The 12913-nt window shown below is 45.1% G+C and overlaps 1 non-coding gene across 1 annotated transcript; it reads left to right on the top strand.

Annotated features, from left to right (window-relative positions):
* The first annotated feature begins 11763 nt into the window (after positions 1–11763).
* Positions 11764–11837, top strand: trnam-cau (transfer RNA methionine (anticodon CAU)). The gene has a single exon. It is a non-coding gene; the product is annotated as a tRNA-Met (tRNA).
* Positions 11838–12913: the final 1076 nt, after the last annotated feature.

The raw sequence follows: 12913 nt of genomic DNA, 5'->3' as shown, positions 1-12913 counted from the left end.
CTAGAAATAGAGAGAAGCTAATGAAATGATAGAGAACAGGTGCGATAATGAGAAGATGAGAAACAGCTGGGGAAGATAAGTGAATGAAGAGTGAGAGCGAACAAAAGGGAACAGATACAGAGAATGACCAGAAGAGGGAGACAGAGACCAATAAAACACGAGAAGGGAACCAGGATCATGACAGTTCCCCCTCCTCAAAGTGCGCCCCCTGGCGCACTCAAAGAGGAAGACTGACGAGAGCGAAAGAAATCGTCGATGAGCGAGCGGTCCAGGACATCCCGGGCGGGAATCCAGCTTCTCTCCTCAATACCATAACCCTCCCAGTCGACCAAAAACTGATGGCCACGACCACGAGGACTGACATCAAGGATCTTACAGACCCGGTAGACTGGGGAGCCCTCGACACGAACCGGAGGGTTAACAGGGCGGGGGGGTGGGCGAACAACGGGCTTGAGAGAAGAGACATGAAACACGGGGTGAACACGGCGGAGATTGGATGGCAATCTGAGCCTCACAGAGACAGGGCTAAGGACTGGAATTATGCGATAGGGCCCAATAAATTTGGGAGCCAGTTTACGAGACGGATACTGGAGAGGGAGATTGGCGGTGGAAAGCCACACTCTTTGACCAATGACATAACGGGGACTCTTGATACGACGTCTGTTAGCAGACCGACGGGTGATGGAGCGAGACCTTAAAAGAGCGGATCTCACCGTCCTCCAGGTTCGTTTGCAGCGTTGGATAAACGTATTTACAGATGGAACATTAGATTCCGGACTCGAGGAAGGAAAGAGAGAGGGTTGGTACCCTAAACAGCTCTGAAAAGGAGACAGGCCGGTGGCGGACGAGGGAGCGGAATTGAACGCGTACTCTGCCCATGGAAGTTGCTCAGACCAGGAGGCAGGGTTGCGGTACACGAGGCTACGCAGAATTCGGCCAATGGTCTGATTAGCGCGTTCAGCTTGTCCATTGGTCTGGGGGTGAAAACCCGAGGAAAGGCTGACCGTGGCTCCGATGAGGCGACAGAACTCTTTCCAAAACAGGGAAGCGAACTGTGGCCCTCTATCGGATACGATATTCTCAGGGAGACTGTGGATCTTAAAAATGTGATCGACAACAATTTGGGCGGTCTCCTTGGCGGAGGGAAGCTTTGGAAGAGGGACAAAGCGAGCCGCTTCCGAAAATCGATCGACGACAGTAAGAATTACAGTCTTTCCACCCGAAGGAGGAAGTCCTGTAATAAAATCAAGGCCAATCTGAGCCCACGGACGTGACGGAACAGGCAACGGTCTAAGGAGACCAGCGGGAGGTCTATTACTAACCTTAGTCTGAGCACAGACAGGACATGCCGCAATGAAACGACGGATATCACGTTCCCGAGTGGGCCACCAAAATTTCTGAGACACAGACGCAATAGTACCCCTAACCCCAGGATGGGCGAAAAGCTTGGAGGGGTGGCCCCACTGAAGAACGGCACGACGAGCGGAGGGGGGAACAAATAATGAACCCTTAGGGCAGCCACGTGGAGTTATTGCGTGAGAAAGCGCGCGCTTGACGGTTCGTTCTATTCCCCAAGTAACAGCCCCTACCACTCGTTCCTGAGGAAGGATAGACTCAATGGGTGACGACTCGGGGGAGGAGAATTGACGAGACAGCGCGTCAGGCTTTAAATTCTTAGAACCAGGGCGGTAGGAGAGGGAGAAATCGAAACGAGCAAAGAATAGAGACCAACGAGCCTGACGAGCGTTGAGTCTCTTAGCGGATCGGATGTACTCAAGATTTCGGTGGTTTGTCCAATGTCCAGACCACGAACGGAAAGGAAGACCCCTCTAGCCAGTGGCGCCATTCTCCCAGGGCTAAACGGACGGCGAGAAGTTCGCGATTACCCACGTCATAGTTTCGTTCAGACGGAGAGAGACGATGCGAAAAGAAAGCGCAAGGATGGATCCTCTCGTCAGCAGAAGACTGCTGCGAGAGGATGGCTCCTACTCCTACCTCTGAGGCATCAACCTCGACAATGAAAGGCTTAGAAGTGTCGGGGTGACGAGAACCGGCGCGGTCGTAAACAATGTCTTAAGATGATCAAAGGCGGTCTGAGCCGCGTTACTCCAGACAAAACGAGACTTGACAGAAGTTAAAGTGGTTAGCGGAGCGGCCACCTGACTAAAGTTCTTTATAAACTTACGGTAAAAGTTAGCGAACCCTAAAAAACGTTGGAGCGCAATACGAGAGTCGGGTGTTGGCCAATCGGTGACCGCGCGAACTTTAGCTGGGTCCATACTGATGCTCTGTGCCGAGATGACGGAGCCGAGAAATGTAACAGACTGAGCATGAAACGTGCATTTCTCGGCTTTGACGAACAATTTGTTCTCTAAAAGTCGTTGGAGGACTCGACGTACATGCTGCACATGAACCTGTAAAGACGGAGAGAAAATCAAAATGTCATCAAGGTAGAGGAAGACAAAAACGTTTAGCATGTCTCGCAGAACGTCATTGACCAAAGCTTGAAATACAGCAGGAGCGTTGACCAGGCCGAACGGTAAAACCCGGTACTCAAAGTGGCCCAGCGGGGTATTAAAAGCGGTCTTCCATTCATCACCCTCCTTGATGCGGACTAGGTGATACGCGTTGCGAAGATCCAGTTTTGTGAAGAAGTTAGCTCCCTGCAAGATTTCAAAGGCTGATGACATAAGTGGCAAGGGGTAGCGGTTCTTGACAGTTATGTCATTCAAACCTCTGTAATCGATGCAGGGACGTAACGAGCCGTCCTTCTTCTTCACAAAAAAGAACCCTGCACCAGCCGGAGAGGAAGAGGAAACTATGGTGCCAGCGTCTAAGGATTCAGAGAGATACTTCTCTAACGCCTGACGCTCCGGGACAGAGAGAGAATAAAGCCTTCCCCGAGGAGGAGTAGTTCCAGGAAGAAGCTCAATGCTGCAGTCATACGGGCGATGAGGTGGAAGGGATGCCGCCCGGGATCGACTGAAAACCGCTCGCAAATCGCGATACTCCTCGGGAACTCCTGACAAATCACCTGGCTCCTCCTGAAAAACAGAGACAGAAGACACAGGAAACACAGCAGACACCAAACACTTAGCATGACACGAGAGATTCCATGACAAGATTGTGTTCTTGGACCAGTTAATCTGGGGGTTATGTTCTACCAGCCACGGATGACCCAGCACCACAGGTATATTAGGGGAATGAAACACCAGAAAAGAAATGGTCTCGCGGTGGTTACCGGACACGGTGAGACTCAAGGGGGCAGTAGAATGGTGAACCCTGGCGAGAACCCGTCTATCCAAGGTGTAAATAGTGGTGGGCTCCTGAAGATCAATGAGGGGAACGCCATGCCTAAGAGCCCAGGCCTCGTCCACAAAATTGCCCTCGGAACCAGAGTCAATAAGAGCCTGACAATCTATAGAAGAGTCGGACCAGCGGAGATGAACAGAAAAAATAGTCCGAGAAGGCGGCGGAGGGCTTAGAGAAGATGCGCTCACCAGTAACCCTCGCTTTACTGGGGAGCTTTGTCTTTTAAAGGACAGGAGGTGACGAAATGGTTGTTAGCGGCGCAATAAAGACACAGACGGTTCATAATTCGACGCTAGCGTTCTGAAGCAGAGATCCGGATTCCACCCAGCTGCATGGGTTCCTGGTCCGCCGCAGGTGCAGTAGCAGGGAAGCCGATAGACGATGAGAGAGAAGGCGGGGCCGCTGGACGTGCTCGTCGACGCAACTCAAAACGTTCCTCCACACGTAGAGCCAAATCAATGAGGGGGTTGAGGAAAGATGGTATCTCACGAGCCAGAACCTCATCCCTGATCTCGGCGTTTAACCCTTCGACAAAGCGCGCTACCAGCGCGGGCTCGTTCCAGCCACAAGAGGTAGAGAGCGTGCGGAATTCCACCGAGAAGTCGGCGACAGAGCGTCTTCCCTGACGCAGAGTGGATAACTGACGAGAAGCCTCCGGTCCCCCCACCGAACGGTCGAACACTCGTAACATCTCGTCCTTAAAAAGGGAATAACTGTCGAGGCAGATGGCTTCGGAATTCCAGACCGCTGTTCCCCACTCACGAGCCCGTCCCTTGAGAAGTGAGATGATGTAGGCTATGCGAGTCCGTTGTTCAGAATAAGTGTGTGGCTGAAGCGAAAACACAACTTCACATTGGGTTAGAAAAGACATGCACTCGGTAGGCTCACCCGCATAGCAGGGGGGATTATTCACACGTGGCTCGGAAGCGGAGGAATCAGAGGACCGGACCGGATCTGTTCGAAGAAGATGAAACTGCCCAGACAAATCAGACATCTGGGAAGCCAGCGTCTCAACAGCCTGGCGAGCGGCGGCGAGTTCCTCTTCGTGTCTCCCCAGCATGGCTCCCTGGATCTCAAGCACGTTCTGAATGGGTTGCCCATCAGCTGGATTCATGGTGGTCGGATTATTCTGTCACGAAGACTGCTGCGTGAGGAAACTTCAGGAGACGAAAAGCAGGTTAACAGTCTTTAATGAAAAAACAAGGCAGAGCCGAAACGGCCGATCAACAGAAATGTCTCAAAATGTTCGTGAAGAAACAGAGAAGCGCTCGCAGCAGGTCTCGTGGACTGGAGAAGCGCAGATCCCTCACACCTCTTCTGGACTCAACACAGGTAACCGCTGATCTGGTAAAGTAGCAGGTGGATAACTGACAACTGGACTAGACAGGACATAACAAATAACAGGAGATCAATAGCGGTAACAAACGTGACGGTCAACAATAATCCAACAAACTAGAGTGGAACACAAGAGACTAGAAATAGAGAGAAGCTAATGAAATGATAGAGAACAGGTGCGATAATGAGAAGATGAGAAACAGCTGGGGAAGATAAGTGAATGAAGAGTGAGAGCGAGCAAAAGGGAACAGATACAGAGAATGACCAGAAGAGGGAGACAGAGACCAATAAAACACGAGAAGGGAACCAGGATCATGACAAAATACTTTTGAAAACAGATTCAAATAAGCGGCGATCCTAAATTGCAATATTATTTCCCACTATTACTGTTTTTGACTGTATTTTAATCATATTTCAAAAACAAAAAGAATCTTACTGAACATAGACCTTTAAACAGTATTGTATAATTCCATCTAGGATTAGTTAAAATTATTGGACAGTTATGACTGTTTCTTTCTCTTGTTATATATGCAACTTATATTATATTTCATTGCATGTTGTCTCGGTAAGTAATTTCAAATTTTATTGGTCCAAAATAATTGAATTTGCATATTAACTGTCACAACTCAGTAGAGTCACACAAATTAGTGCTAGCAGCTGACACAATTCTGAAAACTATTGGAACAAATGTATAAATTTTATTCTATAACCTTAAGTACGTATTTGACATCCAATATTTTCTATTTTATATGAGGGTAGTCTTGGATAGATAAAGCGGTAATTAAATAAATGACCTGCTTGACTAAATGTTTTGTCTTTTTCCTTCACAGACTACTCCTTCGGGGGCATTACTGCAAGATGCATCTGCAGTTCGACTGCATCGTTTGTGGTCGGACACTTTGCCACCAGAGGATCACAGGTGGATTGCCAGCAGGCTTTTTAAAATGGGGCCCAAGGGAAAACCAGAGCTTCGAGACAACCTACAGCTCTGGTATTACCCACCACAGCCAGCACTTATTTACAACCAGGCTCCAGCTCCAGACAGATTTTTTTGTCATGCTCTGTTGCTGTGGATGCCGTACAAGCTGTGGAAGATCAAGGCTCTCTGTCCCAATTCTGCCTGCGGGCAGCATCAGCTGATTGGAGGCGGTCTGCACAAAAGGGCACGGCAGGTTCTGGACATCGATAGGATGTACAACATGGTCACAGAAACCCTCATCTGTACCAAGTGTAAAGCCTCGCATGTGTCCTGGAGTCAGACTGTCCTGCAACAGCTGGATCTGGGCCATTGCTCTGAATTTCGGGTCATCCTCACGCGGAAGTAAGGGCACTTTAATTCCACATCCAGTTGATAGCCCATCATCACATATGTTTGCAAATACTTTACAAATCAATTATGTAAAATATATGAATGTGTGGATTTTGCTTTTCCTAAGGTATGCCTGTGATATGAGAGTCATTCGGCTCCTGCGTGAGCGTGGCCTAGGCAACAGTCCCACGCGGGTCATCAAACAGCTGCGTGAGAACCACAGTGTGGAGTGGCTCCAGCGTATGGCCCGGTACACCACCCAATGTGTGGACTTCCTCAAACGACCCGGGGTGTTGCAAATACAATTCCAGGAACCTCCAGAGCCTACAGTGGTCCCAAGCTGCAAGTGGCTGCTCACCGTGTACAGCCAAGACATCCTGACAAGGCTGGATGAAATCCATGCAAGGATAACATCTACGTATGGTTCAGTCTTGAAGATGGATTCCACTAAAAAGGTTAGCAGGGGATTTTTGTTAATTTATGGTGTTTACTGTTATATCATTATCAGAGCATGAGTATCATATTCTACATGGTGTGATGTTTAATTGCATTGCATGCTTCCTGTCATCTACTGCAGATCACTAAGAAGCTGGCTGGGACGGCAAGGGGAACGGGACTCTGGCTTACCTCTGTTGGCAATGAGTTTGGTCAGGTTCTCATGAGTGTGCTGACAGCACAGGAAGGAGCAGGACTGGACATGATGGTCGATGGTCTGGTGAAAAGGTACCAGCAGGCTAGTGTGGATCCACCTGCTGTTTTGTACGTGGACTGTGGCTGCTGCACTGATGTGGGTGAGACCAAGCTGAAAACCAGATTCAGAGGGTGGCCTGATCTCATGATTCGCTTGGACATCTGGCATTTTATGCGCAGGATTGCCATGGGGTGTACAACTGATGCCCATCAGCTGTATCCCATCTTCATGTCACGGCTGTCAGCGTGCATTTTTGAGTGGGATGCGGCTGATGTTTCTATGCTTCGCAAAGCAAAGAGAGAGCTGTTGATATCCCAGGGTTGGCCTGCGCTGACAGATGAAGATGTCAACAAGCATCTTACCAGGAATGAGCTGGCACTCCATTGCCGGAGGAGGACCTGTGGAGAGGAGACTACCATCCTTCTCCTTGAGCGGCTGCTTACAGAGCTCCTGAGCAGCAAGGGCAAAGACTCCCTGGGTGTTCCTCTCCTGGACCGAAAAAGGATGGAGCACATCTGGAATGTCCAGAAGAAGCATGTGAAATGCATTCAAGACCCCCCTGGTGTTGTGCTCTATACAGAGACAGGGAGCCTAAACAAGGGAGGTGTGCTTCTAAAGACCTACAGATGTGCCAGAGGCTCCACTTCTCTCGAGTCCTTTCATTTACACCTGAACCGTTTCATCCCAGGTATTGTCTTTGTCACACACACTGTGCATGTGTAAAGAAAGAGCATTAAGTGTTTTTGTGTGTTCCTTTAACACCTCCTAAACACTGTTGTGTCTATTTACAGGGACCAGTGCAAACAGTCTGAACTTTCAGATTTATCTGCTGGAGGGTCTACACCGGTGGAACCAGGACCGGGAGGCTGCTTCCCTGTCATCGGAGCCATCAGCTTTGCGCAGCTACACAGGAGAACTTGTTCACTGTGTAAACGGCAATTATGAAAAGCTGTTTGGCAGGAAAGTGGTCCCCACGTTTTGTCCCCCTGCTTGTTACACCGGTGAGAATTATTGTATATATTTTTTATTTTATCAACTTGCAATTTCTGTGTAACCTCCATCTATATGTCAGATTTAACCCTATAGAGTCGATTGTATCATAATTTATATGCAAGTTTCTAAAGGACTCTAAATGATCAACATGATCAAAACTTTTTAGGAAACATGCCCTCTGTCGTCAGATTGATTATAGTCTTTTAGTATAATTGTAAAAGTGTCCACCTTCAGCTCGTGCTTCACGTTTCTTTTCATTGTGAAACCTTTACTGATTTTATAAAGTAATTGTAAGAATAACTTTTATATTGTTACTAATATTTAATGACTAGTTACTAGACTGAAGCCGCTTGGGTTCACTTGATTAGAAAATCATGTTACATGTAAATATCAAAATGATCATCAGACTTTTCTCTCAATCATCATTGTATTGCATTTCATTTCATGTTTTGCCCACATAATTAAACGTGTTGGGCCTCTAAATAAAACTGATTTGTTTTTTTTCTCCTTGACGATGAGCTCTATATTCTCACACTATATGAGCTACTACAAAAGCCTAATGTATCAAATATGATACACAACATTCTATTTAATTTCCGTTTGTTTATTGTTTTTATTTCAGGTGAGCTCATTGGAGTGCAGTATCTGTTCCAGCAGACTGGTCAGGCACTGCAGGACATGAATCCTGACTCTGAGCAGACGGCAGAGCTCATTGAGGACCTCAGTGTGGAGGAGCGAGATGAGGGCTTCTGTGACATCAGCGAGGATCACACAATAGCAGATCCGGAGGCTGTTCTGTCACCACCCTCTTCCACACTGACACTGGGTTCTTCCACCCTGGTCACCAGCAGTGTCACACCTGTACTGGGCTCCACATCCCCTTCACTGGTCCCTGACCCCAAACTTGTCCTCACACAGTCTCCTTCATCACCTGGACCCTCAGGGACTGCTGTCACACCTGTTCCCTCTGAAACATCTGTTTCAACTCTCCCCTCAGAGCCAGAGGATGCTGGTCAGGATGTTGATGAAGAAGAGACGGTAAATACTACTCCTTTGTATGTCTTTCAAATTAACTAGAATAATTATGATGAATTAACATCCAGTGCTTTAAATCCAGACTTTCCACATATTTTACATTTAAAAGTACAGCCTAAACTCATTTGTAAGCTGCAAATACACATCAAGTCAAGTCATCTTTATTTATTTGGTGCTTTGTAAAATGTCAAGAATGGCGCTCTCTGCTTTGTACTATACAGTGCTTTACGGTGATAAACAGGAAAATAACACAATCAGTTATGGAATTATGCATTAGACAGATGTGATGTAATAATTGTATTGCATGTTTGAGTTTTTTAATAGGCTGTTGACTACCAAAATATCCCGGGTTATCAAGATGTGGACCAGCTTGCAGAATATCTGGTGGATCTCCGGGACCACACAGCCCTCAGCCTGACCAACCAGGAAGCCAACACCATAATTGCTCTTTGGCAGAACCTGGATGACCGGGACAAGGAACGGGTGGTGTATGACAGTCGATGCCGAAAGAGACTGCTGTGTGGACGCTTCAAGGTCCCGAAGAAGCCCACTCACCCTGGTGTAGAGAGCACCACCAGATGTGTGCTGGGTGCAAGCAGCGCACCTGCTCAGTGGCCTGACTGTTGCCGTCTGGTGGAGACCATCTTCATCAGACTTTGCACTGTCCACCCAAGCCCCAAAAGAAAAGGCAAGGGAGCCCTGTCAAGATGGTCTCTGATCCTGCAAGACTATCGCAGGATAAGGCAGCTTGTACTGGGCAACAGCTTGGTGATGGGAGGAACATCCATGCAGCTGGTGGAGGTTAACCAGAACACCCTGATTCAGTGGTATAACAAAAGACAGAAAAAGCAGGAGCTGTCTGTGCTGCTTCAGGGCATTCAGTTGCCTCAGCCCCTCCCTGTAGCTCATGAGCCTCTCCAGGTAGCCAAACGTCTACGGACTGAGCCAGAACAACCAGGGGAGCAGCACCAGTACAAGCTACCAGAGAGCACAGCTGGTCAGGCAAAGCAGAGGCAGACTTCTGTTGGGCGACCCCCTCTCAGACCCAAGGCACCAGCGCAGAGTCAGACGTTGCTGACACCATCTGCATCTGGAGCATCACTGCAGATGGTACCAAATATACTTATACCATCAGCACCAGGTTTCCAGGGTGTGCCAATGTTCCAGGCTGTGCCAATGTGCCAGGGTGTGCCAATCTTCCAGGGAGTGCAAATGATCCAGGGCATCCCAATGGCCCAGGGGATGCAAATGGTACAGCCACTGTTACAGCCAACAGCTGTACACGGCACCTGCTTACCCGCTTCACCAGCTGCCAATCCAGACGCCATGCCCAAGAGACCCTACAGGAGAACCGTAGAGGCCAACACTTGCAAAAAATGTGGGCAATTTAAAACAAGTGCAACAGGACATGACCAGTACAGGGGCAGGGTGTACTGCCCACAGACTGAGACTGTTTCAAAAGAGGTGTGGTTAGAGGAAATGCGGAGAACCATTTCCAAATAATGTATATATTTCCATGTATATAGCATCATGTATATAGTGTGAACAGTTGTTTAAATAGTTAATACTTGTGTTGAATATTATTTAACTGTTTTTTTAACGTTATTTAACATTTTAACTTTTTATTTCTTGTTTTTGAAAACCTATTTAACTCTTCATTTTATTTATTTATTTTTAAAACATGTTACCAGTATTTAACATTTTAATATTCATTACTGTTCTGTTGGCATGACTGGAAAATAAAAACAAATTGGCAAGTGATTTCTTTTTGACTTTGACTTTCATATAACACTAGTTCATCAGAACACTGCAACAATATAACTTTTGTATATAAAAAATATAATTTATACATTTTGTTATTCTTGTGATTGACATTTTCAGCATATTAGTTACTATTTAATGGGTTGCATCTTTGTTCATTACAAATAACAGATTTGCAAGTGTCTTGTTTGAATGTAACCTAAAAAAATAGTTAATCAGATCAATAATAATACAACAACTACTAAATAATAACACTGTTCCATTGGCAATTATATATTTTTATGAAAGAATACCAAAGAAACACAACACACAAATTACATATGTATATTTTATTAACACTGGAACAGTATGCATTCAAAAAGAATTTGCTTATTTACTTTTACTTTCATATAACACAATATTTCATCAGTACACTGCACCAATATAACATTTGTATTTAAAAAGATAATTTGTCCATTTTGTTATTCTTGTGACAGACATTCTTCATATTAGTTACTATTTAATGGGTTGCATCTTTGTTCGTTGCATAATAATGCAAATAACATTTTTTTTTAATGAAAGAATATCAAAAAACAACAAACAAATTACATATGTATATTTTATAAACACTGGAACAGTATGCATTAAAAAATTGAGCTTATTTACTTTTACTTTATTATAACAATATTTTATCAGTACACTGCAACAACATAACATTTGTATGTAAAAATATAATTTGTACATTTTGTTATTCTTGTGAAACATTTTACAGCATATAAGTTACTAATTAATGATTTGCATCTTGGTTCATTGCATAATAATGCAAATAACATTATTTTTCATGATAGAATATCAAAAAACACAACAAACAAATTAAATATGTATATTTTATTAAAACGGGAACAGTATGCATTCAAAAATAATGATTATTTATTCAAATAATAAATATTACAAAAAGTTGTCTTTAGCTGGATTCGAACCCCGGTCTTGGTGCACACCTGCAATAGAAAACAGTGTGATATAAATGCGTGATTTTCACACACGAAGAAACCGGAAAATGTATCATAAGATCTATGCTAATGAAGGCATATCTTTGAACATCAAATTTCAGCCTTTCTTTTCTTCATTTTTTCTTTCTCTTCTTCCCCCTCTCTTTTTCTTCCTTCCCCCTTTTCTTCCCTTCTTCCCCACCTTTGTTGGACTATTGTTCCCCAGCTTGAACGCAGCGCCTTAGACCGCTCGGCCATCCTGACATGACAACCAGTGGTGAGCAGCATTTTTGGACCTACACGGAATGGCAGATGATCTAGAATCTAGGGATTCACCGCTCACCTGAGTCAGAGCACATGACTCGTTGGCGCAGTTAGGCAGCGCGTCAGTCTCATAATCTGAAGGTCGTGAGTTCGAGCCTCACACGGGGCAGAATGGTGCTTTTTGATACACGGGACCGTGTAAATAAAGGAGCTGCTTTCTGTATTCCCTTTTATGCCTTTGTCCATTCTTTCATATGCACTGTAATTGAAATCCAGTGTTTTTTTAAGACTAATGTTGAACAAATGCAGTAATAGTATTACTCTCATATTCATGTCATATGTGTCAGTGTTGTTACAATGTTTTGTTAAGGCTTATATCATTCTTTCATTCTAATGGCATGTCTTGTTAATGCTAATGTAATGTTTTACATGACATTCCTTGAATCTTGTGTCATGACACTCCACCCCATGCCCCCAAACCCATGACATTTCATTCCAAGAAATTTCCAAGAATCCTTGCCATGAAATTCTACTGCATCTTCTTCCGGTAAACATCACAACATGTTATTTCGTGAAATTCAGTTGAATCCGATTCAATCAACATGTCCATTTTTTCTGAAATGTCATGACTTGAAATTCCAAGTGCCATAGAATCCCATACATTGCACTAAAGTGTTACTTTAAAGGTCATGTACTGCAGGTCAGTGTTACTTTAATGTTTGGTTAATTGCAGTGCTTTGTCAACATTACTGCATTTCTGGATAAACTTGCCAGAGGGTTAAAGACTCTAGCTTGAGCCCGCAGCCAAAGGTTAGGTTTGTCAGAAGTGGGATTCGAACCCACGCCTCCAGGGGAGACTGCGACCTGAACGCACAGCAAGTGCCTCGTTGGCGGTACCTGACAACCGTGCGTCTGTAAAGTCTATCCAATACAATGTCGAGCTCCATCTTTTACAAAACCAATTACGTTACGAACTCCATTTTTGGCCGTCCAATGAAATGTCAAGGTCCATTTTTCAAAGACAAATCACCGCACATAGTCCATTTTTGTCCATCTTTGAGTTTGAGCAGATTCCATCCAATCTCCGCTAATATTCTCTTTTTTGGCCGTCCAATGAAATGGCAATGTCCATTTTTCATACACCAATCACCGCACGTTGAGCATAAATGCTTCACCGCTGTAATTTATATTCCGCTCAGGTAACGTTATGTTATTTATAGTTATTGTATTTATTGTTAATAAACA

This window comes from Siphateles boraxobius, unplaced genomic scaffold, assembly GCF_051911475.1.
Source record: "Siphateles boraxobius isolate OS27281-9 unplaced genomic scaffold, OSU_SipBor_1 39, whole genome shotgun sequence".
In the NCBI taxonomy this organism is placed as follows: Eukaryota; Metazoa; Chordata; class Actinopteri; order Cypriniformes; family Leuciscidae; genus Siphateles; species Siphateles boraxobius.
Note: the sequence above shows the minus strand (reverse complement) of the source record. Positions and strands in the feature narration are given on the sequence as shown.